At 46.0% G+C, this 26,842-nt stretch overlaps 1 long non-coding RNA gene across 2 annotated transcripts in view; it reads left to right on the top strand.

Moving 5' to 3' along the window:
• Positions 1-26,517, top strand: part of LOC146359814 (uncharacterized) — a 51,841-nt gene extending 25,324 nt beyond the window's left edge. For both annotated transcript variants that reach the window (XR_014786793.1, XR_014786792.1), the window contains 2 exons: positions 11,693-11,800; positions 25,081-26,517. This is a non-coding gene — a long non-coding RNA (uncharacterized LOC146359814). The remainder of the gene's footprint in view (positions 1-11,692; positions 11,801-25,080) is intronic.
• The last annotated feature ends 325 nt before the right edge of the window (positions 26,518-26,842 follow it).

The raw sequence follows: 26,842 nt of genomic DNA on the forward strand, positions 1-26,842 counted from the left end.
TCATTCTGTTGTTTTCTGCCCAGCGCTCTAGTCTATCAAGATCACTTTGAATTTTGTTTCTGTCTTCCAAAGTATTAGCTATCCCACCCAATTTTGTGTCATCTGCAAAGTTGATCAGCATTCCCTGCACCTCCTCCTCCAAGTCATTAATAAAAATGTTGAAGAGCACTGGGCCCAGGACTGAGCCCTGCGGTACCCCGCTCGTTACCTCTCCCCAGTTTGAGAAGGTGCCATTGATAAGCATTCTTTGAATCTGATTCTGTAGCCAACTGTGGATCCACCGGATCGTTGTTTCATCTAGCCCACTTTGAGCCAGTTTGCTCATCAGGATATCATGGGGCACTTTGTCGAAAGCTTTGCTGAAGTCGAGGTATATTATGTGTACAGCATTCCCACAGTCCACAAGGGAGGTTACTTGATCAAAAAATGAGATCAGATTCGTCTGGCAGGATTTGTTCTTGACAAATGTGTGTTGGCTTTGAGTAATCACTGCATTGTTTTCAAGGTGCTTACAGATGGATTGCTTTATCATCTGCTCCAGAATTTTTCCCAGGGATTAATGTCAGACTGACTGGTCTGTAGTTCCCAGGTTCCTCCTTTTTACCCTTTTTGAAGATAGGGACAACATTAGCCCTCCTCCTGTCATCTGGCACTTCACCCATCCTCCATGATTTTTCAAAGAGAACAGACAGTGGTTCCGAGACTTCTTCTGCCAGTTCCTTTATTACTCTAGGATGCAGTTCATCTGGCCCTGGAGATTTGAACTCATTCAAAGTAATTAGGTGTTCCTTGACCATATGCCTATCGATCTCAAGCTGCAATCCTGCCCCTTCAGCCTGTACTTCATCTTTGCCAGGGGGGTCATAGACCCTCTTTTGGGAGAAGACTGAAACAAAGTAGGAATTGAGCACCTCTGCCTTTTCTTTGTCCTCTGTTATCATTTTGCCATCCTTATTTAATAGCTGAACCGCCATTTCTTTCCTCTGTCTTTTACTATGCATGTAGCTGAAGAAAGCCTTTTTGTTGCTTTTTGCATCCCTCACTAACCTCAGCTCATTCTCAGCTTTAGCCTTCCTGACACCATCCCTGCAATTCTGTGCTACCTGCCTGTACTCTTCTTTTATTGCTTGGCCTTCTTTCCACTTCCTATATGTGTCCTTTTTTGTTTTCAGGTCATCTCTAAGCTTTTTGTGAAGCCACATTGGCTTCTTCTGTTGTCTTCCACCTTTTCTTCTTGTTGGAATTGTTTGTAATTGTGCCTTGAGAATTTCCTTTTTTAAAAGTTCCCACCCATCTTGGACTCCTTTTCTCGCTTGCCATGGGACCTTACTTATCATTGTTCTGAGTTTATCAAAATCAGCTTTCCTAAAATCCAGGGTACGTGTTCGGCTACACTCAGCTTTTGCTTCCCTTAGAACCAAGAACTCAAGAATAACATGGTCGCTTTCCCCCAGAGTTCCTGTAACTGCTACTTTATCCACTAAGTCATCTCTGTTGGTTACGATCAAGTCAAGGATAGCCAATCCTCTAGTTCCTTCCTCTCCTTTCTGTAGGAGGAAGTTATCCTCCACACAAGTCAGGAATTTCCTGGAGGGGCCATGTTTTGCAGAATTTGTCTCCCAACAAATATCGGGGAAATTGAAGTCCCCCATTACTACTACATCATGCTTCCTTGAAACATTGGCTATTTGCTTTTCAAAAGTTTCATCCTCGTTTTCTCCTTGATTGGGTGGCCAGTAGTAGACTCTGACCACCAGGTTCCTTTTATTCTTTGTTCCATTTATTTTGATCCAGATGCTCTTGATGGGGCTACTAAGCTCATCCTCCTGTATTTCTGTGCAGAGATATGTATTTTTCACATATAGTGCAACTCCACCTCCTGTTCTGATCCTCCTGTTCTTTTTGAACAAGTTATATCCTTCAATTGCTGTATTCCAGTCATGAGAGTCATCCCACCAAGTCTCAGTTACACCTATCAAGTCATAATTTCCCTGTTGTATTAAGAGTTCAAGTTTGTCCTGTTTGTTTCCCATACTCTGGGCATTAGTATATAGACATCAAAGACCATGTGCTTCATAGTCTGGCTTTCTTCCTACATATGTCTGAAGACTATTATTGGGCTCTATTAGAGCTGTTCTCTTCATTGCGGTGCATGAGCCTTTGTCCATTGTTACCCCCAACTTTACATCTCCCTTCCCCATAGGATTCAGTTTAAAGCCCTCCTGATGAAGTTCTTCATGCTGTGGCCAAACACATTCTTCCCACCTTTGTGAGGTGCAACCCGTCCCTTGCCAACAGCCCATCTTCCAGGAAGTATAGCCCATGGTCCCAGAATCCAAATCTCTCGTGCTGGCACCACCTTTGTAGCCAGTCATTCACCCAGAGTATTTTTCTTTCCCTTTCTATCCCTCTTCTAACTACTGGAAGGATGGATGAGAAAACTATCTGGGCCCCAAAGTTCTTGAGTTTCCTTCCCAAAGCTTCAAAGTCTGATGTGATTTCTTCGTAGCTCCGCTTGGCGGTATCATTTGTTCCCACATGGATGAGAAGAAAGGGATACCTGTCAGTGGGCTTTAAGAGTGCAGGCAATCTTTCAGTCACGTCTCTAATCCGTCCTCCTGGAGGACAACATACCTAGCGAGTTCATGAGTCTTCGCGACATACTTGGGTTTCCATCCCATGCAGCAAGGAGTCTCCCACTACTACTCCTCTTCTCTTCTTCTTGTTGTAGGCCTGGGTTTCATCGCCTCTGCTTGACTGACCTTCAGCCTCTTGCTCACTCTCATGTAGGGGTGGACGAAAGTCCCTTACCTGTCCTCGAAGGTTGTTCACGGTGGGGGGGAGGCACTTCGCTGCTCCCCCCGCGAAGTTCAGGCCGGGGGGGGAGGTTTCCCGCCTCGCCCCGGCCGAAATTCAGGCCGGGGGGGAGGCTTCCCGCCTCACCCGGCCGCGAACTCGAAAGTGTGTGTGTTTTTTTAAACGCCCCCTGATAGGCTACGTGACGATTAATGTAGCCTATCACGGCTAGATCTGCAAAGTCAGCCATGATAGGCTACGTCAATCGTCACGTAGCCTATCACGGGTGACTTTAAAAAAATTTTTTTTAAAAGCGCGTACGCTAATGGCGGCCCCCATAGGGAGCCGCCATTCGCGTTCCTTATTTGGTCGCTGTAGTCTACGTAAAGATTTACGTAGACTACGGCGAAAATAAAGGCAACGCTATTTGCGTGGCCCTTATTTTCGCCGTAGTCTATGTAAACCTTTACGTAGACTACAGTGACCAAATAAGGAATGGGAATGGCGGCTCCCTATGGGGGCCGCCATTATCCGTAAGCGCTTTTTTTTTTTTAAAGTCACCCGTGATAGGCTACGTGACGATTGACGTAGCCTATCACGGCTGACTTTGCAAATCTAGCCGTGATAGGCTACGTTAATCGTCACGTATCCTATCAGGGGGCATTTTTTTCTTTTCTTTTCTTGGAATGGCGGCGGTGGCAGCCAGTCGAAAGACCAGCTGCCACTCCCGCCCCGCACGAACACCCGACGAACCGCCGGCCGGACCCGCCGCCGGGAGGGACATTCGGCAAAGGTAAGTCCTGTCCCGGGGAGGTGTGGGGGGCGTGGTGTGTGTGGAGGATTTCTCCCCGAAACTTATTCGGGGGGCCGAACACGTTGGCGCTCGGCCCCCCGAAGTTTCAGGGAGAAATTCTCCGCCATCCCCACTCTCATGTGGGTTCCCGTGTAATTCTTCCTCTGCAGGCTGTCCTCCAGTCTCATCCTCAAGTACCTGGAATCGGTTCCACAGCTCCACTGCTTCCACTGGTGCAGAGTAGCATCTAGTTCTTCTTCTCCTGTCACCCTTTTCCAAGGAGTATCCTCTACTCCATTTTTCCTCACCTCAGCATTTCCCTCTTCTGCCTCAGCTTGCTGCTGCTCTGAAGAACCTTCTGTTCTTCACTTTGCTGCGGTAGTTCCACCATTCTGTCCAAGACCTCTTATAGAATCATAGAATCATAGAATAGGGTTGGAAGGGGCCTACAAGGACATTGAGTCCAACCCCCTGCTCAATGCAGGAATCCAAGTCAGAGCATCCCTGACAGATGGCTGTCCAGCCTCGTCTTGAATGCCTCCAGTGTGGGAGAGCCCACTACCTCCCCAGGTAATTGGTTCCATTGTCGTATTGCTCTAACAATCCGGAAGTTTTTCCTGATGTTCAACTGGAATCTGGCTTCCTGTAACTTGAGCCCATTATTCCATGTCCTGCACACTGGGATGATGGAGAAGAGATCCTGGCCTTCCTCTCTGTGACAACCTTTCAAGGACTTGAAGAGTGCTATCATATCTCCCCTCAGGCTTCTCTTCTCAAGGCTAAACATGCCAAGTTCTTTCAGTCTCTCTTCATAGAGCTTTGTTTCCAGTCCCCTGATCATCTTTGTTGCCCTCCTCTCAACCCTCTCCAGTTTGTCTGCATCCTTCTTCAAGTGTGGTGCCCAGAACTGGACACAGTACTCCAGATGAGGCCTAACCAGTGCTGAGTAGAGGGGAACTAGTACTTCCTGGGATTTGGAAGCTATGCTTTTATGAATGCAGCCCAAAAGAGCATTGGCCTTTTTTGCAGCCACATCACATTGTTGGCTCATATTCAGCTTGTGATCGACAACAATTCCAAGATCCTTCTCGCTTGTAGTGTTGTTGAGCTATGTATCCTCCATCTTGTAACTGTGCATTTGGTTTCTTTTTCCTAGGTGCAGAACTTGGCATTTATATCTATTAAATGTCATTCTGTTGTTTTCTGCCCAGCGCTCCAGTCTATCAAGATCACTTTGAATTTTTTTTCTGTCTTCCAAAGTATTAGCTATCCCGCCCAATGTTCTTCACGTTCTCTTATTCCCTCAGGGGTCGACAGTCGCTGCTCCAGTCCTCTTACTTTTTCTTCCAGCAATGTGATCAACTTGCACTTGTTGCAGGTGTAGACCATGTTGTTCTCAGGCAAGAAAACAAACATAGCACACACCTTGCAGGTCACCACCACTGGAGAGTCTTGTCCTTCCATAGCCTCTTTTCCCTTTTTGTGTCTAGCTTTCTGATTGTTCTAGACTAGCCTGTGCCTGCTCCTCTACTCACTAGAGGTTAAAAGCAGAGTCCAACTGGTGTGGAAGTGTGTGTTACAAGAAAAATATTTTTTTAAAAAAAATGTTAGGGGCCTCCCCCTTGACCTCCCCTACCAAACTCCCCTGGCCAATTCCTGTTTGCTCCCCCTGTTCTCTCACTCTGGTCACTCACTCTCTGAGAGCTTGCTTGCTTCTGTAGTCCCTGGACCAGCTGGAGCAGCTTCCTCTGCTCTGCTCTGCTCTGCTCAGCTAGGAGACAGGAAACAGACTCATGTTTTAAGATAGTCCACGCTTCCTCCTGTATTGCATCCCAGAACCACTCATGTTTGTTATCAAGAAGTGCCTGGAGGGGTGTTGCTTTAGATGACAAACTTGGCATAAATTCCCCAAGGTTAGGGGAACCATCCTTAGGAATTGTTGCACATCTTTCTTGGACTGGGGCTGTGGCATCATTTAAATAGCCTCAACCTTCCTCTTGTCAGGTTTTGCCCCCTCAGTAGAGATCACATCTCCCAAAAATGTCAGCTCAGTGACCCCAAATACACGTTTTCTTTATTTAATTTCAGATTTGCTGCTCTTGTTGCATCTAAGACCTTCTGAAGCATCAGATCATGTTCAGGTTTGGCAGAACCCCACACAGTCATATCATTCATTAAGATGTCAACTCCATCAGTGTGTTCACATATCAAGTGTATAGTTCTATGGTACACTTCAGATGCTGAAGACACACCAAATGGGAGCTGCAGAAAACGATATCTCCCAAAGGGGGTATTAAATGTGCAGAGTTTGGAGTTTTAACTGCCAAAAGCCAGAGGATGCATCAAGTTCACTAAGAAAACAGGCATTCACAAATTGTGCCATGATTTCCTCCCTAGTGGGAAGTTTGAAATCTGTTCCGTTTCTTTTTCATAGCTTGTTAGGGATCTTTCGTTCCATCATCCACAGTGATTTGAGAAAGTGTATTGAATCCAGTCCACGTTTTCCGGTTCACTGTTTGCAAACTCCGAAGGTTTGCCTGTGTCTGCCTCTTTTCAAGGAGGGAGGGGAATCCCATTGAAAGCCTTCTGATTTGGAGGTGACTGCCTTCCCACCCAAGCAGTGCCCTAAAGCAACTGCTTTAAAAAAATATCTTAAAAGATGCCAAGCTCTGCCAGATGGTACAATCCTATGCATGTTTAAAAAGTCCAGGAATGCTAGGAGTTGTAGGACTTTTTTTCTGTCTAAACATGCATAGGGTTGTGCCTTAAATAGCCAGTGAAATCCAAACTTTGAAGGCTTTCTCCTGCTTGGCTGAAAAAGAAGACTCCCCCATTCACCCAGGGAGCCAATGTGTTGGGAGGTAAAAACATGGGTACATAAAATAAAAAAGGGATCCTCATACTTTCATATGATTTTTAAACCCACAAAACCAGTATCTAATCACAGAGCACATCTCCCACCACTGACTAAAGTAAAAAAATATGCATCTGCCACCAGTCTACAATCCTGCATTTAAAATGGGGTTTTCTGCTTCTGTTTTAAATGCAGGATCACAACTGACTGCCTTTACATACACTCCCTTACCAACCTCCCCTTCCCGCCCCCTTTTCTCCCTGTAGCTTAACTTCTGCTGTAGCATTTTTCTCAAGGCCCCAATCCTGGGCACTTACTTACTTGGTAGTAAGCCACACTGAACTCAAATGGACTTACTTCTGAGTAGACATAAGACCTGTAAGTCTGCAACCCTCAAGTAAGCCCCTTGGAACTTAATAGGGTGCTCTGAAACAACAGAGGACATTGCTTCTGAGCTTGGTGGGGTGGGAGATCAGATGTGTCTCCCTTCATTGCAGGGAGGCATTTTACCCTCTTCTCCCTCCAACTGAGAAATGCGGAGGCAGGAGACACGATCAGCAGGCATTTGTCTGTATTTGTCCCAGCGATAGGCTAATGGCAGCTGCCATTAGGGTATCACCTTCCAGAGAGCCACTTCGCAGGAAATCCTCCAGAGCTGGAGGTAAGTGATGCCGTTCCATTGCGGAATCCGGAGGTTGGATTCTCTGGAATCTGGCCTCATTTGAGTCCGCAGTGGAATTCTCTGACATCCCTACTCTTGATAGCCTTGTTGAGGCTTCTATGATCAAGACATACCTGTAACTTGCCATTAGGTTTCTCTACAATGACTAGAGAGCTCACCCATTCTGTGGGTTCCTCAATCTTCTCTATGACCTTTAAAGCCTCCATTCTCGAGAGCTCCTCTCTGAGTTTGTCACGAAGTGTGAAAGGCACTCTTCTGCATGGATGGATCACTGGGGAAACTTATTTTTTTATTTGGATGGTACATTCACCTGATAAACAGCCAAATCCTTCAAATATATCTTGATAACACAAAAACAGTGTCTCATATTCTCGTTGCCCATTGGTTTGTATGGCCAGTACCCATTTAACCAGGTTCAGCTTCTCACATGCTGCCAAACCTAGAATTGGAGTCACCTGTTTAGGAACTATAATATACAGCACCCCTTTATTAATAAATTTACTCCAGAATACCCAGTTAGTTGGATACCTGCGGGATGTATTTTCAGCCTTATTGGAGTCTTTCATAATCTTCTTCAGGCAACACATTAACCTGAGCACCTGTGTCTAGCTTAAAGGGCACCATTGTTTAGGGATGTCAGAGAATTCCGCCACAGATCTCAGGGAGGCCGAATGAAAGCGCATTCGGCCCCTTGAAATCAGTGGTGGAACGGTCTGTCCCCCCGCCCCCCCCAGGACGAGACTTACCTGGGGCGGATCTTCCTGGCGGCGGCGGCTCCGGCGGCGGCTCGGCAGCGGCGGGTCTTCCGACCGGCTGCTGCTGCCATTTCCAGGTTAAAAACACCCCCTCCCCCAAAACGTGATAGGCTACGTAAAGATTTATGTAGCCTATAACGGCAAGATTTTTAAAAAACACCGTGATAGGCTATGTAAATGTTTACGTAGCCTATCACGGCTGACTTTAAAAAAAACAAAAAAAATGCGCGTATGCAAATGGTGGCGCCCATGGGCGCCACCATTTGCGTACGCACGGGGGGGGTGTTGTTTTTTTTAGTCAGCCGTGATAGGCTATGTAAACATTTATGTAGCCTATCACGGGTGACTGCAGGGACGCAAACAGCGGCAGCTACGGCCGCCGCCATTTGCGTCCCTGCTAGCCAGCGGCCGGATGTCCGGCTGCTGGCAGAGCCGGCCGGCGGCTCCGCAGAATCGCTGTGGAGCACAGCCGGCCGGCCAGGATTCCGGGGGGGGGGGGGGGAGGAACGGAGCACCTCCCCCCCTGTGAGGATTCCGGGGGGAGGGACAGAATGCCTCCCCCTGCACCATCAGCATAATCCCCGAAAGGTAAGTGATTTTCATACATCCCTACCATTGTTCCTTGTACTTCCACTGGCAGATTCCAGTCCTTCCATTCTCTCTGCCTGATTCCAGGACATCCACACAAAAAACTGCTTCTCCTGCTCAACAGCATGTATTTGTGTTTTTGGGACTTGTGACCTGAAATATTTTGCAAAGTGGTTGTGCTTGCCTCAGTTATAACAGACCTTCCCAAATACAACACACTGGTTTTGCCCATGCTGCCTGCCACAGTTCCTGCAAACTTGGCTCAACCCTCTGTTTCCTTTCCCAGGAGCTTTGCGAGGTGGCTGCTGCACTCTCTCCTTTAGCTTTTGATGACCCTGTTGATGCCTGCTTAATGCATGGACAGTCTCTTCAGCTGGCCTCAGTTCTTTTGCTTGGTCCCTCACTACCTCTGCTGCCCTACATATCTTGAGAGGTTTTTTTTCTAGTGTGAAATCTTCTTCATGCAACAGCCTTTCTCATATTGCATTCTCCCTAATATCACAGATAATCCTGTCTCTCATCCGGGAGTCTGTTAGGGTCCCATAGGCAAAGGTCTTGCTGAGAGTTTTTAGCTCCATAGCATATTGCTCTATGCTTTCACCCATTTTCTGCATCCATGTAAAAAAATCATGCCTTTCAAAGGTCTTTGGAGGTATACAATACTCTTCAAATTTTAACATTACTGCACTGAACTTCATGTTTTCCCATTCTGCAAATTGGAAGTTATTGTAAATCTCTAATGCTTCCTCCCCCACATGAAGCAGTATTATTTTACTTTATCAGGTTTCCCTTCAGCCCCCTGCGGCTGCCAGATAGAGTTCAAATCTGTGCTTGAATTTTCTCCAGTTTTCTGCAACATTCCCAGACATTTGCAGGCTGGATGGGGGTTGTAACAGCTCCATAGTTATCTTTGTGCTGTAGAAGCTGGTTCTGCTGCTAAATCGAGACCAGGCCATAGGCCTTTGGGTAGGGCCCTTCTTGCCCACAGTACTCAGCTGGCCCAAGGCAGAAGAAAACTACACAGCTTCAGAAGCCTTGTGGCCTCCACTTTTGACACCCTGTAATAACCTTGGGTCCATATCTTGAGAAGATAACATGGTGGTTTTATTAAGTAGAATTATCACAAGGAACAGTTCTTTGCTGGAGGTCTCTCAGCCAGTCCCGGCTCCACCCCCTCACCCCACTCTCTAGGGATCATCTCCAAATTCCCATCCCAGTGTTTCTTGTAAGGCAATGGCAGAGAGGTCAGACTAAATACGATCCCTGGGGAAGGAAACTGCAACCCGCCCCAGTATTCTTGCCATGAAAACGAAATGGATCAGTACAACCAGAGATATGCCGGTATACCATCGGAAGATGGGACTCCCAGGTCGGAAGATGGTCAAAATGCTACTGGGGAGGAACAGAGGATCAGTTCAACTAGCCCCAGATGTGATGACGCAGCTAGCTCAAAGCCGAAAGGACGGCTAGCGGCCGACGGTGCTGGTGGTGAACGACGAATCCGATGTTCTAAAGATCAACACACCATCGGAACCTGGAATGTAAGACTGATGAACCAGGGCAAATTGGATGTGGTTATTGGGGAGATGTCAAGATTAGGTGACGGACTCGACCTTGGGGGAGCTAGGGGTGGCAACGGCCGACAGGAAGCTCTGGCGTGGGCTGGCCCATGAAGTCACGAAGAGTCGGAAGCGACTGACCGAATAAACAACAAAATGTCTCTAAACTACTACAATCACTACACTCACCACCTTTGAGCCCAGCAGTATAGTAGCAAAAAACTGAACTGTCAATCCTGAAAAACAAAGCGTGAAGCATCTGTGAAGTAGATCCACAGCCAACCTTGGCTAATCAGTTTTTCAGCATATCTTGGTGCTAATGAATTTACAAATAAGACATATCATCTGATCACTTCTGACTATTCACAAGTAGTTAGCTTAACAAAGGCTTTAAAAAGCCAGCATCCATAACTGTATTTAAGTTATGTGCCTCTTCTGTGTATGAGCCATAGAGAGCACAAGCATGGTATGGCTCGTCTCCAGAATAGGCGCTAGTCTACAGTGGGTGAGAATCCAGGCTTTAATTTTCAGTAAACTCCATGTTCAACCCTGGCACTGGCTAAATGGTGGCCTGTTGGGTGTGTATCAATGTGGGGCCCTCTTGGCTTGGATAAATCAGAGTCATCTCTTCCATCACTGGGCAGTATCCAACTGTGTTATTCCACTAGTGCAACAAATGACGTTGCTCTAGCAGAAACTAGCTTTTGAACTATTTATTTATTTACAACATCTGTAAACCACTTCACATCTAAAACAGATTCTGGAGCAGTGAATATAAAAGGTAAAATGATAAAAAGATAAAAAGAATTAAAACATCATATTAAAATTGTTCTTTTAAAAACAGAATACCAATAAAAACTGTGGCTGGTCAGTTAAAGAATGCTTCCTGGAAGACAGCTGTTTTCAGGAGGCACCAGAAGCCGCAAAGTCTTGGTGCTTCCCTCCAGGGGCAGGGAATTCCAAAGAAAGGCAGCCACCGCACTGAAGGTTCTTCCCTGGGTGGACTCCAAGTGGGCCTTGAGTCCATGTGGAACCATGCGCAAGAGGAGAATTCAACTAAAGTTATGTTTTGCAAGCGTGGTTGAGCACTACGCTTGCTCAACCTGTTGCGCAAGCATAATGTGCAACCGCTTGTTGAATTTGTGGAATGACACCATTGGATACTACCCCTTATCTGCATTTTTCCCCTCTTCAACAATCTGGGCGACGGGCAGTTTCCCCTCATTGTAAGTGCTCTTCCTCAAAACTTTGTTTCAAAGTCTTTTTTAGCACCAGACAATTTGGGATTGCAGAGAGGGAAATGCATCATCTTCCTCCATTCGTTGAAATATATTTGGGGGAGGTGGGAACCAGTGCTGGGCAGGGAGACATTTTTGAATGTGAAGCAAAAAATAGAAAATGCTTGGGAAGCTGGATGCAGGAAAATGTCCTTTGTAAACTTGAAACCTCAAGAACTGCCTGAGTTTGGTTGTGATAGTGAGCTTTTCTACATGAGGCTGTTAATCACTGTATCTACTTTTGGTTTCGTCGCAGAATTCAGATCCAAGTTCTACATAAAGAGCTGTTCCTTTCCTGCTTTTCTGCTATGTAACCTCTAGATGGCACTGTGCCATGTGGAATATAACAATTACACAAGTAGGAAAATATCTTTTATTTTGCTTTCAGAACTAATACCCGATTTTCCCCGCTCTAAAAAACCCTGGGAAAGCACTCTTAAGAAACAGAAGCAAAACTGGAGGATCACGACATCATCTAAAGAACCTGTAAACAACTGTGAGTAAGGATCACGAGTGCACAATAAATGCCTCGTGTAATACAGCTCAGTAAGGCTGGATTGGCTTTAACTCAGATAGCAAGAATTAATGGAGCAGCAGCCCCTAAGCTTGTGGTTTCACCTTCGGTTCAAAAGACATGCATTCAAAGGCAAGTTACAATGAGCCCACCACATTAGTGCCATCCTGAAATACACCCTATTTGCATTAGGTTTGTCTGCCTAGTTGGTTTGCAATTCAATTAAACTGCCATCTTCAACTGAGATACAAAAAAAAGTAATGAAATCATGTAAAACAGACACATACACACACACACACACACACACACATCTGTCTTTCTAGCAAGCCAGCAGTACCAACGTTGGATTCTATAGTTCACACTATTGTTAAGTGGGAATCACATCTGTGGGGTTGCTCTCATATACATTGTAGAGAAGAGACTCTAGTGGAGGTGGAAAACTGTATTTGGGATGTACAGGGAAAAAAAGAAAAAAAAGGGAGACTGTTTCTGAGCTAAGCTAGTTCCTTGTGACTGAACCTACCCCTGTGAGATAATACTTTCAGCTCTTGTTGAATCAATGACTGGGTCTGCATGACACAACAATCCATCATGGGTGGTCATTTCAAACAAGCCATGGTGGGTTGTCACATTCCAGCTGGACCAGTTCCCACAGGATGGCTTATTTTTTGCAAACTAGCCATCCTGAAAACACGTGGCTTGTTCAAGGGGTTGTTTAACCCACAGTGGGTTGAAGTGCTGTCCAAACCTGGCAGAGCCAACCTATTGTGGGTTGCTGCAATTGGGTACAGAGCCTCTTGGTAAGAGCGGCAACCCCCGCCCCCCCCGCCGCTCTTCCCGAACGATCTCACCCATGCTGCAGTGACAGCCCTTCCACCAACGTCCAAATGACACTTTGGAGGGGCTGTCACTCATTCGCCAACCCCTTAAAAAAAATCAGCCTCTGAGATTTGCACAAATGGGACATGCATATGCGCCCCAGGAATTTGTGCAAATGTCATTTTTTATTATTATATTATTTGTCAGTATTTCACAGTTGCGCAAATGAGCACTTGCAGCTGTAAGATATATATAGCCTTGCCTTATCAATGCCCTTGTAAGTTTCATCTGTCAAGGGGAGGAAGTGCAGTAGGAAACATACAAGGAAACTCACAAGGTGAGACTGCATGTAGATTGATTTGACAGCCATTGACAGTGACAGGTCAGGAAAAGGGGACAGGATCAGCCACTTAGCCAGGCGATCCTCAGTAGGGATGTCGGAGAATTTCTCCACGAATCTCCGGGAGGCCGAATGCCAACGCATTCGGCCCCCTGAAATTGGTGGGGAAATTCTCCGACACCCCCCCCCCCCAGGATGGGACTTACCTCACGCGAATGTCCCTCGCGGCAGCGGCAGGTCCCAGCGGTGGGTCCCAGCGGCGGGGCGGCGGTGGCGGCGGTGGCGGCAGCCAGTCTTTTGACCGGCTGCCGCCACTGACATTTCCAAGTAAAGTGTAAAAAAAAAAAACAGTGATAGGCTACATAAAGATTTACGTAGCCTATCACGGCTAGATTTTCAAAGTCAGCTGTGATAGGCTATGTAAATCTTTACGTAGCCTATGACGGCTGACTTTGGGGGAAAAAAGCGCGTACACAAATGGCGGCACCCATGGGCACCGCCATTTGTGTTCCTTATTTGGGCACGGGTAGTCTACGTAAAGATTTACGTAGACTATGGCGAAAATAAGGGCAATGCAAATAGCGTTGCCCTTATTTTCGCCGTAGTCTACGTAAATCTTTACGTAGACTACCCGTGCCCATGTAAGGAACGCAAATGGCGGCACCCATGGGCGCTGCCATTTGCGTATGCGCTTTTTTTTTTTTCCCCAAAGTCAGCCGTCATAGGCTACGTAAAGATTTACGTAGCCTATCACGGCTGACTTTGAAAATCTAGCCGTGATAGGCTACATAAATCTTTACGTAGCCTATCACTTTTTTTTTTTACACTTTACTTTTTTCTTTCGCGGCCGGGGAGACCGGGCGCTCCCCCCCGGCCAGAATTTCGGCGGGGAGGGATGAGGCGCCTCCCCCCCGGCCAGAATTTCGGCGGGGAGGGGTGGGGCGCCTCCCCACCCGCCAAGAATTTCGAGGGGAGAAACGGAGCACCTCCCCCCCCGAAAACAGCTGCGGGACCAGGTAAGGGACTTTCGTCCATCCTTAGTTTTAAGTATTGGGCTGACACTTGTGGGTGTCCTGCTTCCATTTCACACTTCCCTGAGTCTCAGGCAAGTCCTGTTAGGAGAGATTTAACCTCCCCCCCACTATATTTATATAACAGCCTGATTTGAACAAATCTTGAGGGCCAAAAAAAAAAAAGCCAGGGAACGAAAAGGTGGTGCGATTGGAGCAGAAAGCGGGATGGGACAGGCAGACAAGATGGGCTCTGCAACTCTGGGATACCAGGTGGAGGACTGAGGGGGAAGGACAGGGAGAACAACCCACCGTGAGCCCGATCGTCTGTCGGGTGCTCTGTGGGTTGTTCCGAAAATAACTCACAGCATGTAACTTATTTGCAGGGTGGGTTGTCGTGTGGTGTGAACATGGCCAATGTAATCTCCATTCTGGAAAAGGAATGGTTCTTTCTTTCCTTTCAGTTTAACCTGTTACAGTTTAAACTGTAATTGTTTGCTTGAACCAAATTAAACTGGGAAGTTAAATTCAAAATCTTGATAGAAAAAAGAAAAGGAGACAAGCATTTAACATCACAAGGGATATATGGCAGATGCTGCCTTCAAAAGAAAGAAGGCCCGCTGGCACAAAAACAAACCCAAACCCACAGCACACAAACCCCAGACACTAGTGTCTCACAAGGGACACTAATGAAGCCGATGAGGGTTTCCTATATTTATAATTTAAAATCATTTACTGTGATGGATGTTCAGTTACAAATAGCTCTTTACCAGTTTCTTCAGCATAAAAAGGTAAAAGGTAAAGGTGTCCCCAACCAGTCGTGTCCGACTCTAGGGTGCGGTGCTCATCCCCGTTTCTAAGCCGAAGAGCCAGCGCTGTCTGAAGACGCTTCCGTGGTCATGTGGCCGGCATGACTGAACACCGAGGTGCACGGAACGCTGTCACCTTTCCCGCCGAGGCGGCACCTATTTATCTACTTGCAATTTCTTGCTTTCGAACTGCTAGGTTGGCAGGAGCTGGGACTGAAGACGGGAGCTCACTCCGTCATGCAGCACTTGGGTCTCGAACTGCTGAACTGCCGACCTTCCAGTCTGCAGCTCAGCGTCTTAACCACTAAGCCACCGCGGCCCCTTTTCTTCAGCATAGCCATAGTGAAATAGGTACATATGCAATCACAGTATGTGATATAAAGTTTTTCCCTACATAGAAGTGCTTAGGTTGTATCCCCTTAATTCTCATTTCCTTCTAAAATAAAGCATATAACTATCGTTATGTATTTGGGCTCAGTCTATATTACCTCCATAGGTCATTTATCATTCTGTGCTGCTGAATACAAAGAGACTGAGGATTCCCTCCAATGTAGTCTTTTGGGCAAATTACCCAAAGGTTTTCTTGAATTGGTAACCTTTGTTCTACAAGGCCTGAGGGGATAGGAGGAAATGGATCTGGGGGGAGGGGTGAATCCAAGACTAAAGGAGAGCAGCTTTTGTCTTGCAGAAGAAGATTGCTGGTCAGGGGGTTGCTTGGAGTTGTGACACAGGCCTTCATCCTGAGCCCAGTATAAATAAACCTTTATTAAAAAACAACACCACCACAAATCTCCAGTGCCCTCCTTCCTGGAAACCAAAGCCTGAGTGAGTGCTGTATGTTTACCCCTCTTAGAACTGGGGGGCAGGAGTGTAACACTATATTTATAATGTATATTTATATCCCTTGTATCTTGCTCATCCTGTAGGAAACTCAGAGCTGCTTCCATGGGTCTTCCAGGTAGCCTCTCATAAATGTGCTCAACAGGCTGAGGCCTGCTTAGCCTAATGTGCCCCCATATATACCCCTATCAAATGTATATACCATCCAACTGGCAGATCACCATCATCATTTAATTTATATGCCACTTTCCCACAAAAAGTGCCCAAAGCGGCTAACAAAACAGCAATACAACAGCAACATTATAATAGGACCTCATTACAATCATAAACAACTCATTTCACTAATGCTAACATAATAACATTTCAGATTAATTACAAAATAGGCAAAATCAAACATCGCTACACAATATGGAAGGTCGGCTGGTCAGCAGTTCGAGACCCGAGTGCTGCGTGACGGAGTGAGCTCCCATCTTCAGTCCCAGCTTCTGCCAACCTAGCAGTTCGAAAGCAAGAAATTGCAAGTAGATAAATAGGTACCGCTTTGGCGGGAAAGGTAGCAGCGTTCCGTGCACCTCGGTGTTCAGTCATGCCGGCCACATGACCACAGAAGCGTCTTAGAACAGCGCTGGCTCTTCGGCTTAGAAACGGGGATGAGCCCCACACCCTAGAGTCTGACACAACTAGTTGGGGACACCTTTACCTTTACCTTTTTAGTGTGTAAACCAGAGCCCAATAAACTAAATCTTTCCTATGCATTAAGGCTTTAATAAATAAACGCTACAACCAGCAACCCCCTTCATGGATCACTGCCTTGTTGTGGCGAAGGGGCTTGCGTAATTCAGTGAAGCCATAAGCTATCCCGTGCAGGGCCACCCAAGACGGACAGGTCATGGTGGAGAGTTCTGACAAAATGTGGTCCACTGGAGAAGGAAATGGCAACCCACTCCAGTATTCTTGCCAAGAAAACCCCATGGAACGTATCACAAGGCTAAAAAATATGACACTGGAAGATGAGACTCTCAGGTCGGAAGGTGTCCAATATACTACTGGGGAAGAGCAGAGGGAATTTCGAAGTAGCGCCAGAAAGAGTGAAGCGGCTGGGCCAAAGCCGAAAGGACACTCAGCTGTGGATGTGTCTGGTAGTGAAAAGAAAGTCCGATGTTGTAAAAAACAATATTTAGGAACCTGGAATGTCAGATCAATGAATCAAGGTAAGCTGGAGGTGGTCAAACAGGAGATGGCAAGATTGAAGATCGACATCTTGGGAATCAGTGAACTAAAATGGACAAGCATGGGCGAATTAATTCAGGTGACCATTATATCTACTACAATGGGCAAGAATCCCTTAGAAGAAATGGAGTAGCACTCATAGTCAATACAAGGGTGGGAAAAGCAGTACTGGGGTACAATCTCAAAAACGACAGAATGATCTCAGTATGAATCCAAGGCAAACCATTCAAGATCACAGTAATTCAAGTCTATGCCCCAACCATTGAGGCCAAAAAAGCTGAGGTTGATCGGTTCTATGAAGACCTACAACACCTTCTAGAACTAACACCAAAAAAAGATGTCCTTTTCATCATAGGGGATTGGAATGCCAAAGTAGGAAGTCAAGAAATCACCGGGATAACAGGCAAGCATGGCCTTGGTGTACAAAATGAAGCAGGACAAAGGCTAATCGAGTTTTGCCAAGAGAACACGCTGATCATAGCAAACACTCTTTTCCAACAGCACAAGAGGTGACTCTACACATGGACATCACCAGATGGTCAATATCGAAATCAGATTGATTATGTACTTTGCAGCCAAAGATGGAGAAGCTCTATACAGTCAGTCAAAACAAGACCTGGAGCTAATGGTGGCTCAGATCATGAGCTGCTTCTTGCAAAATTTCGGCTTAAATTGAAGAATGTAGGGAAAACCACTAAACCATTCAGGTATGACCTAAATCATATCCCTTATGAATATACAGTGGAGGTGAGGAATAGATTTAAGGGATTAGACCTGATAGACAAAGTGCATGAGGAACTATGGATGGAGGTCCGTAACATTGTTCAGAAGGCAGCAACGAAATCCATCCCAAAGAAAAAGAAATGCAAGAAAGCAAAGTGGCTGTCTGATGAAGCTTTACAAGTAGCTGACGAAAGAAGGGAAGCGAAAAGCAAGGGAGAAAGGGGAAGATATATCCAACTGAATGCAGAGTTCCAGAGAATAGCAAGGAGAGACAAGAAGGCCTTCTTAAATGAACAATGCAAAGAAATCGAGGAAAACAATAGAATGGGAAAGACTAGAGATCTTTTCAAGAAAATCCGAGATCTCAAGGGAACGTTTTGTGCAAAGACGGGCATGATCAAGGACAAAGAAGGCAGGGACCTAACAGAAGCAGATGAAATTAAGAAGAGGTGGCAAGAATACACAGAAGAACTATACAGGAAAGATCTTAATGTCCCTGATAGCCATGATAGTGCAGTCACTGAACTTGAGCCGGATATCCTAGAGAGTGAAGTCAAATGGGCCTTAGGAAGCATTACTAACAACAAAGCTAGCGGAGTTGACAGTATTCCAGCTGAGCTATTTAAGATCCTAAAAGATGATGCTGTTAAAGTGCTGCACTCAATATGCCAACAAATTTGGAACACTCAACAGTGGCCACAAGACTGGAAAAGGTCAGTTTACATTCCAGTTCCAAAGAAGGGCAATGCCAAAGAGTGTTCAAACTACCGTACAGTTGCGCTCATTTCACATGCCAGCAAGGTGATGCTCAAAATCCTACAAGCTAGGCTTCAGCAGTATGTGCACTGAGAACTACCGGAAGTACAAGCTGGGTTCCGAAGAGGCAGAGGAACTAGAGATGAAATCGCCAACATTCGTTGGATCATGGAGAAAGCAAGAGAATTCCAGAAAAACATCTATTTCTGCTTCATTGACTACGCGAAAGCCTTTGATTGTGTGGATCACAACAAACTGTGGCAAATTCTTAAAGAGATGGGAGTACCAGACCACCTTACCTGTCTCCTGAGAAACCTGTACGAGGGTCAAGAAGCAACAGTAAGAACCAGACATGGAACAACCGATTGGTTCAGAATTGGGAAAGGAGTACGACAAGGCTGCATATTGTCGTCCTGCTTATTTAACTTATATGCAGAGTACATCATGAGAAACGCCGGGTTGGATGAATCACAGGTCAGAATTAAGATTGCCGGGAGAATTATCAACAACCTCTGATATGCAGACGATACCACCCTAATGGCAGAAAGTGAAGAGGATCTCAAGAGCCTCTTGTTGAGGGTGAAAGAGGAGAGTGCAAAAGCTGGTTTGAAACTCAACATGAAAAAAACGAAGATCATGGTATCTGTCCCCATCACTTCCTGACATATAGAAGGGGAAGAAATGGCAGCAGTGACAGATTTTATTTTCTTGGGCTGCAAGATCACCACAGACGGTGACTGAAGCCATGAAATTAAAAGACGCTTGCTCCTTGGGAGGAAAGCTATGGCAAAGCTAGACAGCATAGTAAGAAGCAGAGACATCACCTTGCCAACAAAGGTCCGTATAATCAAAGTTATGGTTTTCCCAGTAGTAATGTATGGCTGTGAGAGCTGGACTATAAGGAAGGCTGAGCGCTGAAGAATTGATGCTTTCGAACTGTGGTGCTGGAGAAGACTCTTACGTGTCCCCTGGACTGCAAGGAGGTCAAATCAGTCCATCCTAAAGGAAATCAACCCTGACTGCTCATTGGAAGGACAGATACTGAAACTGAAGCTCAAATATTTTGGCCACCTAATGCGAAGAGAAAACTCCCTGGAAAAGACCCTGATGCTGGGAAAGATTGAAGGCAAAAGGAGAAGGGGACAGCAGAGGATAAGATGGCTAAATAGCATCACTGATGCAATGAATATGAACTTGAGCACACTCTGGGAGAGAACGGAGGACAGGAAGGCCTGGCATGCTATGGTCCATGGGGTCACGAAGAGTGGGACACGACTTAATGACTGAGCAACATCAACAACAACCAGCAACAGCTATGCCAGGATAACAAAGTTCAGAAAATAGCAGCCAGGTTTCTTACAGTCTGCTCTCTCACAGTGGCGCAGTTCTCAAGGCTCCAACAGAACCAAGGGTGGTGGTGTTCAGCCTCTTCCCCTGTGCTCTGGATGTTTCTGCTGCTGCTGGCAGTGTTTAACTAGATGTTGCACAAGTGCTAGTGGGATGATTACCGCAACTAGTGCAAGCCACATCTAGCATAATGAACTCATAACGAGTCGTGAAAATGTTTGCACAATGGCTTGCACAAGCAGAATCAATGTATTGGATTTGACATCATGCAGGGATGAAGACAGGTTTTCTGCAAGTAGCAGAAGCTTTGCAGAATGACACCATTGGATTCAACTCAAACTGGTGCCAGGGCTCAGTGTTATTTATCTAACATGCAGTTAGCCTCTAAGCATGCATTAATTGTGCACCAGATTGTGATCTATGGAATGTGACCTAAGCTTCATTAGGCCTTGGTGCTGCTAGACCTGGGCCTGTAGGACTCAAGCCCCCAATCTATTTCCAAGAGCCTCAAATGTCCCTTTGCAGCCCCCTTCCCCCGTGTAACCCAAGTGCCCCCTCTGCCCCACCAATTTCATATTCAGTCAGAAGAGAGAGTCTGCAGTGGTTGCTGCCACCCAAGCACACTAGAACCAGCAAGAACCTGATCAGGCAGCAGCCACACACAGACTGAGGCCAGGGCACTTGGGGAGAGCCCCTCTCATCTGAAGGGCTTCTCTACATGAGAGTAAAACCCCGCCCTCTTACCAGGGCGTCTGCTTCCAGATTCTTTGCAGGATTAAGATCAACTCCTTTACATGGGCTGACAAAGGCTGTTTTTCAGGGATTTTCCTTCTCAGCAAGTTCTATATGTTTCATTATACAGCCAGTAGATGGCACTGTGATATAGTGGAATTGTGCATTTTCATGAGGCTTCTATGGCAGAATATAGCAGGATAGAGAGAAAACACTAGACTTTCCTCACCATGAAAAAAAGCTGTGATAATGGTTACAAAGACCAGGAGAGGTCCTGGAGGATGGCAATGTCATGTAAAGGACCTGCAAACTTCCATGAGTAACCAGTCTCAATCGCAGGATAAAAGCCCCATGTGGAGAAGCTCAAATTCTGTTAAGATTTCACTAAGTGTCATGAGACTTCACCAAACCTTGCAAAATTTTGCCCTGCTTCCTCACACCCGCCCCATGCAGTAAATATTTTTCAGGAGGTTCATAGTGTATAGGGAGGGGAGGGTGAACTCTTTCCTCTCCAACTGCAACTCCCCACCCACCCACCCAATCACTACCGTCCATGGCATTTAGGTGTAGGGTAAAAAAGTTCCCATCATGGAATTCCATACAACATGTAGTTTGGCCCTAAATTAGACTAACAGGAATTCTAGCCTCCAACTATTGCACTATGACTGCTTGCATATATGCATGCTTGTGATGCATCTGTAGAAGATACTATTGTCCTCCCATCTCCCCTGCAAATCCAACACTCATCATGCCTTCCTCAGTATCATCCCTGTTAGGAAAATCTAGTGTGCTGGAGCCAAACTCACCTGAGCAGACCTCTGCAAGTGGGGAAAGGCTTTCCTGCCTCCGCCTTCCTGCTACAGCCCACCAAGAGCCACTGAGGTTTGGGGACTGCTGTAGGATGGTGGAATTGGCAGAAAATTATTGGGGGGGGCGGCTTTGCGTAAGCTTTCCACTCACTCAAGAGCAACTTTGGTTACAAACCAGTGTCTTCAGTTAAAAGTTCTTAGTGCCTGGGCACCCGTCCTCCATCACGGCAATCTCTAGTCATAGGAGCTAGTGGGTGTGGGTGTGGTCTACACTTTAAACAATTATTATTATTATTATTATTATTATTATTAATATCCCATCTTTTTTTTTTTAAAGCAGCTTACATGATCCTCCTCCTCTCCATTTTTATCCTCACAACAACCTTGTGAGGTAGGTTAAGTTCAGAGTGAGTAACTGGCCCAAAGCCACCCAGTGAGCTTCATGGCTGAGGGGGGACTTGAACCTGGATCTCCTGAGTCCCATCCCAGCACTTGAGCCGCTACACCACACTGGCTCTTTAGAATTTATACAAATTAAGTACCTAAACCATACCAAATCATGTAAAATAAACAAAGGATATAAACATTCATAGTGCGAGACTGTACATGTCTACTCAGATGTAAGTCACATTGAGTTCAATGGGGCTTACTCCCTGGTAAGTGGGTATAGGATTGCAGCTTTAATTGGTAAGAGTCACACTAATGCAGATATGTGCATAGATGATAGATAGATAGATAGATAGATAGATAGATAGATATAGATATAAATTAGATATAGATATATATAGATATATAAAGATGGTTCCCATGTAAAATACAAATATAACGCTTAGGCTGCAGAATCCACTGCAGATATCTGTAATCTTTTGTTGATGGAGGGAAGAGAGGAACAAAGAGATTGTATCAAGCTTTTATTCATGGGTACAAACCTTTGATCAATAATAAATGAAACATAAGAACCTTTCAGAAATGCTGGGGCTGGCACTTATGCACAGTGACTGAGGTAAACAGTGAGTGCTGATTCACGATGCAGCATGCATCATTTGCCAAACAACTTGTATAACTTCAAAATAAGCATGCAAGGTGTAGCAGTTCCTTGGCAAGTGATCCAAGTGCATCTTTTACACACACACGCACGCACGCACGCACACGCAGGTCAAGAAGCAAAACAATATTGACAGAATAGGGTTGCCTCCTCCAACTTGGTGCCTTCCAAATGTGCAAGGCCATACTGGCTGGGAATGATGGGCATTGCAGTCCAACACATCTGAAGGGCACCAGGTAGAGTAAAGCTGGACCAGGGAATAAGCAGAGGGGTGGGGCGTCCCCAAGAAAAATAAGACACTCTATGGAACATGCTTTTTCTATGCAGTGTTGTAAACCTGGTCCAACTATTCGATGAATTGGTTATTGGGTCCAGGTATCTTGGCAGGGCTGCCAGGCAACCAACATCTGAAGTGACCTAGAGATGGTTGATGAATGAGGAACACAGGAACATGGGAAGCTGCCTTATATGATCTCATTTTTTGATCAAGTAACCTCCCTTGTAGACCGTGGGAATGCTGTAGACATCATATACCTCGACTTCAGCAAAGCTTTCGACAAAGTGCCCCATGATATCCTGATGAGCAAACTAGCTCAAAGTGGGCTAGATGAAACAACGATCCGGTGGATCCACAGTTGGCTACAGAATCGGACGCAAAGAGTGCTTATCAATGGGACCTTCTCAAACTGGGGAGAGGTAACGAGCGGGGTACCGCAGGGCTCAGTCCTGGGCCCAGTGCTCTTCAACATTTTTATTAATGACTTGGAGGAGGAGATGCAGGGAATGCTGATCAAATTTGCAGATGACACAAAATTGGGAGGGATAGCTAATACTTTGGAAGACAGAAACAAAATTCAAAGTGATCTGGATAGACTGGAGCGCTGGGCAGAAAACAACAGAATGACATTTAATAGGGACAAATGCCAAGTTCTGCATCTAGGAAAGAGAAACCAAATGCACAGTTACAAGATGGGGGATACGTGGCTCAACAACACTACAAGCGAGAAGGATCTTGGAACTGTTGTCGATCACAAGCTGAACATGAGCCAACAATGTGATGTGGCTGCAAAAAAGGCCAATGCTCTTTTGGGCTGCATTAATAGAAGCATCGCTTCCAAATCCCAGGAAGTACTAGTTCCCCTCTACTCAGCACTGGTTAGGCCTCATCTGGAGTACTGTGTCCAGTTCTGGGCACCACACTTGAAGAAGGATGCAGACAAACTGGAGAGGGTTGAGAGGAGGGCAACAAAGATGATCAGGGGACTGGAAACAAAGCTCTATGAAGAGAGACTGAAAGAACTGGGCATGTTTAGCCTTGAGAAGAGAAGACTGAGGGGAGATATGATAGCGCTCTTCAAGTCCTTGAAAGGTTGTCACAGAGAGGAAGGTCAGGATCTCTTCTCGATCATCCGAGAGTGCAGGACATGGAATAATGGGCTGAAGTTACAGGAAGCCAGATTCCGGCTGAACATCAGGAAAAACTTCCTGACTGTAAGAGCAATACGACAATGGAACCAATTACCTGGGGAGGTGGTGGGCTCTCCCACACTGCAGGCCTTCAAGATGAGGCTGGACAGCCATTTGTCAGGGATGCTCTGACTTGAACTCCTGCATTGAGCAAGGGGTTGGACTCGATGGCCTTGTAGGCCCCTTCGAACCCTACTATTCTATGATTCTATGATATTGAGTCAGATCACTGGTCCATCTAGCCCAGGATTGTTGACACTGACTGGTGGCACTGGCCCTCCAGGGTTCCAGGCAGGAGCTTTTCCTGTCTTACCTGGAGATGCCAGGGATTGAACCTGGGACCTTGTGTATGCAAAGCAGGTGCTCTACCACTGAGCTACAGCTGTGTCCAGCAGCAGTTTAGTAAATGAAACTTAACTTCCCCTGGAGTAGGAACAACCTAGGCTTGGCCAGCTACTGTGTCTGTTCCTACCTCAGAGGAAGCCAAGTTGCATTTACTAAGGTGCTGCTGGACATATTGTTTAACCACCTCCAGGTCACTTCAGAAGTGTTGGGACAGAAGGGCATCCTGCCGTTTCTTAGCAACCATGGTGTGCTTCTCTCTCCCACCAGACCAAGCAGCCTAGCCATGTGACAGGCAAAGGAACAGAAGAGACTGGCAGGCAGGGGGAAACAGAGGACCAGCAGTAGAGATGGGATGTAGTGTGTAAGAGGATTGGGGGAAGCAGGGCTGACCTTGAGTCAAGGCAGAAGAGATGGAGGACTGTTGGGAAGGGAGATGCCCCAGGAAAGAGGAGGGAAAGTGGATATTGCGGCTAGGATTGTGCAGGGTCCTGGAAAGTTGTGCAGTTCCAGCAGGAAGGAGGAAGGAATGTAGATTTGTGGGGGAAAGGACACAGAGCATGGGCCCTATCAAGGACCCCCACCTCTAAGATCATCTCTGGTTGACATGAACATATCTGCAGATATGGCCCAAGTCATTTTGGTGTCTGAGGCAGAAAATCTGTTCCAGATGGTGCCCCTCTATGGTGATCCAAATATAACAATAAACTAAATGAACACTTTGCTGACCTTTCAGTGTGACCCCAACATCTGATTCAGCAGGACTAACCTGGCAGGTACACTCGAATGAACTACTATCCTTTCAAATAAAACATATTTCTTCAATATGCACCTGTCACCTAATAGAATAAGATGCTTTAAACACGTTGACTAGTTAGCAATAGGAGGCATGAGGGATCATTATGTGTTGGGCTATTCATCTGTATTTTCTCCACCTCACACCACCCTGTTTTTTTTTCCTGTTTTTTTTTTTGGGGGGGGGGTATTCCTCAGTTTATGAACTTGAGCATGCTCCAGGAGAGAGCGGAGGACAGGAAGGCCTGGCGTGCTATGGTCCATGGGGTCATGAAGAGTCGGACACGACTGAACGACTGAACAACAACAAATTTCCTCAGTTTTGTTTACTGTTAATATTCTAAGATTAATAGGATAGTATGAGCAGAAGGGTTTGCTTTCCCTGAGAACCCACTATCACTTTTGCTCCTGGCACATTTGTTCTGCTACAAATATGCAGGAATGCTGTTGGCATTTCTCTAGCGCCCATGCAGTGCCAGCTCCAGGTGTTTCAGGGCCCTTGGGCAGGATACCCTCAATGCCCCCCTCCCTCAGTGAATCTGCCTTCTCACTGCCATGGTCACCAGCTGCGATTGCTCCGCCTTCTCGTTCCCATCATCGCTGCCACTGGCTTGCATGACAGAGAGAGAGCCAGTGAGCAAGTAGGCGGTGCCATCTACTGCTCCTCCTTCTCACCACCACTATTGCAATGGCAAAGAGGAGGAGCAATTCCGGGGGGGCCTTGTCAGAGGGCCTCTGACCATGCCCACCTTTGATGCCGGCCCTGCGTCCATCCCATCTTTCCCCTGTAGCGCCCCATGAATCAAGGCCAAGGCAAGAATGCAAGATGCTAGGACAAGCAAAGGACATTCCTCCCTACCAATCAGGGCGCCCCCTGCAAGTTGGATTGACACATGCAATAGTATGAATCCCATAGTGTCCCATGACCCGTATCATGGGGCCCTACAGTCCATAAAACCACTTTTCAGGTGAGGCAAAATCAACAGAATGAGCCCTTTCCTCCCTGCCCACCACGTCTTCAGTGGGAAAGCTGTCGTGTGATGGGTTGTATATGAGGCAATGATCAGTGATGAGTCATCACATGATGACTGGCAACAGCAGTGTCATGCTTTTGGGTTACTAATTTGTACATAATTGTGCAGAGTGCAAACTGACCCAGATGTGCAGAAAATCCTGTGGCCTGGTCTTTTGTACACCATCTTGAAATCCCAATAGGATGGAGCATGGTATATACAGTAAATATATTTTTAATAAATAAAATATTAAAAACAACAGGGCCTTCTCAGTGGCCTTCTGTATAAAGATGAACAAAAAAACTGATTATATCAGCACTATGTGGACACTGATATAGATAGAAAGCAGCACATCCCTGTCTCACAAAAAGACTATACAGCTACATATAGCCAAACTGCTGTAATACTACCATGTTGAGAGCTGTAGAAGGCACCTATGGAACACATTAGACCTGTGAATAAAGAATATTGGTGAGATCATAGTCCATTCAGATTCTAGTTGCTGTCCCCATGTAATCAAGATATTTTGCTAAATATTCAGATGACAAATCAACATGGGCAATATGTTTGGCATGCACTGCTTATTGTGAGGTGGGGGGTGTTAATTAAATGTGGAGTTTCCAAACCAAGGCGTTCATGAGAGTTTTGATGTACTACAAAAGTTGGATTTTCCACTAAAGCTGTGCAGAGGAACTCTCTTCTATCAAGCTCTCATATACCCAGGAGGAGTTGTGTGGTTAAATCGAACAGCATGGGGGTTGCCTCTGCTTGCTAGCAAGAAAGCCAAATCAGTTTCAGCTGGAAATAAGTGCTTCTCTCTTTCCCAGAACCAAGCCTTAATGGAAGGCAAGATACAACTGCTCTGATGAAATCACTAATGTTGTTATTATACAATCGTTTGGAAAGCAGTTGGGGATCCTAAGGGGTGAAAGCAGTGATATGCATGA

The sequence above is a fragment of the Heloderma suspectum genome, chromosome 1, assembly GCF_057233095.1.
Source record: "Heloderma suspectum isolate Gila_16-S chromosome 1, 16-S_ref, whole genome shotgun sequence".
Taxonomy (NCBI): domain Eukaryota; kingdom Metazoa; phylum Chordata; class Lepidosauria; order Squamata; family Helodermatidae; genus Heloderma; species Heloderma suspectum.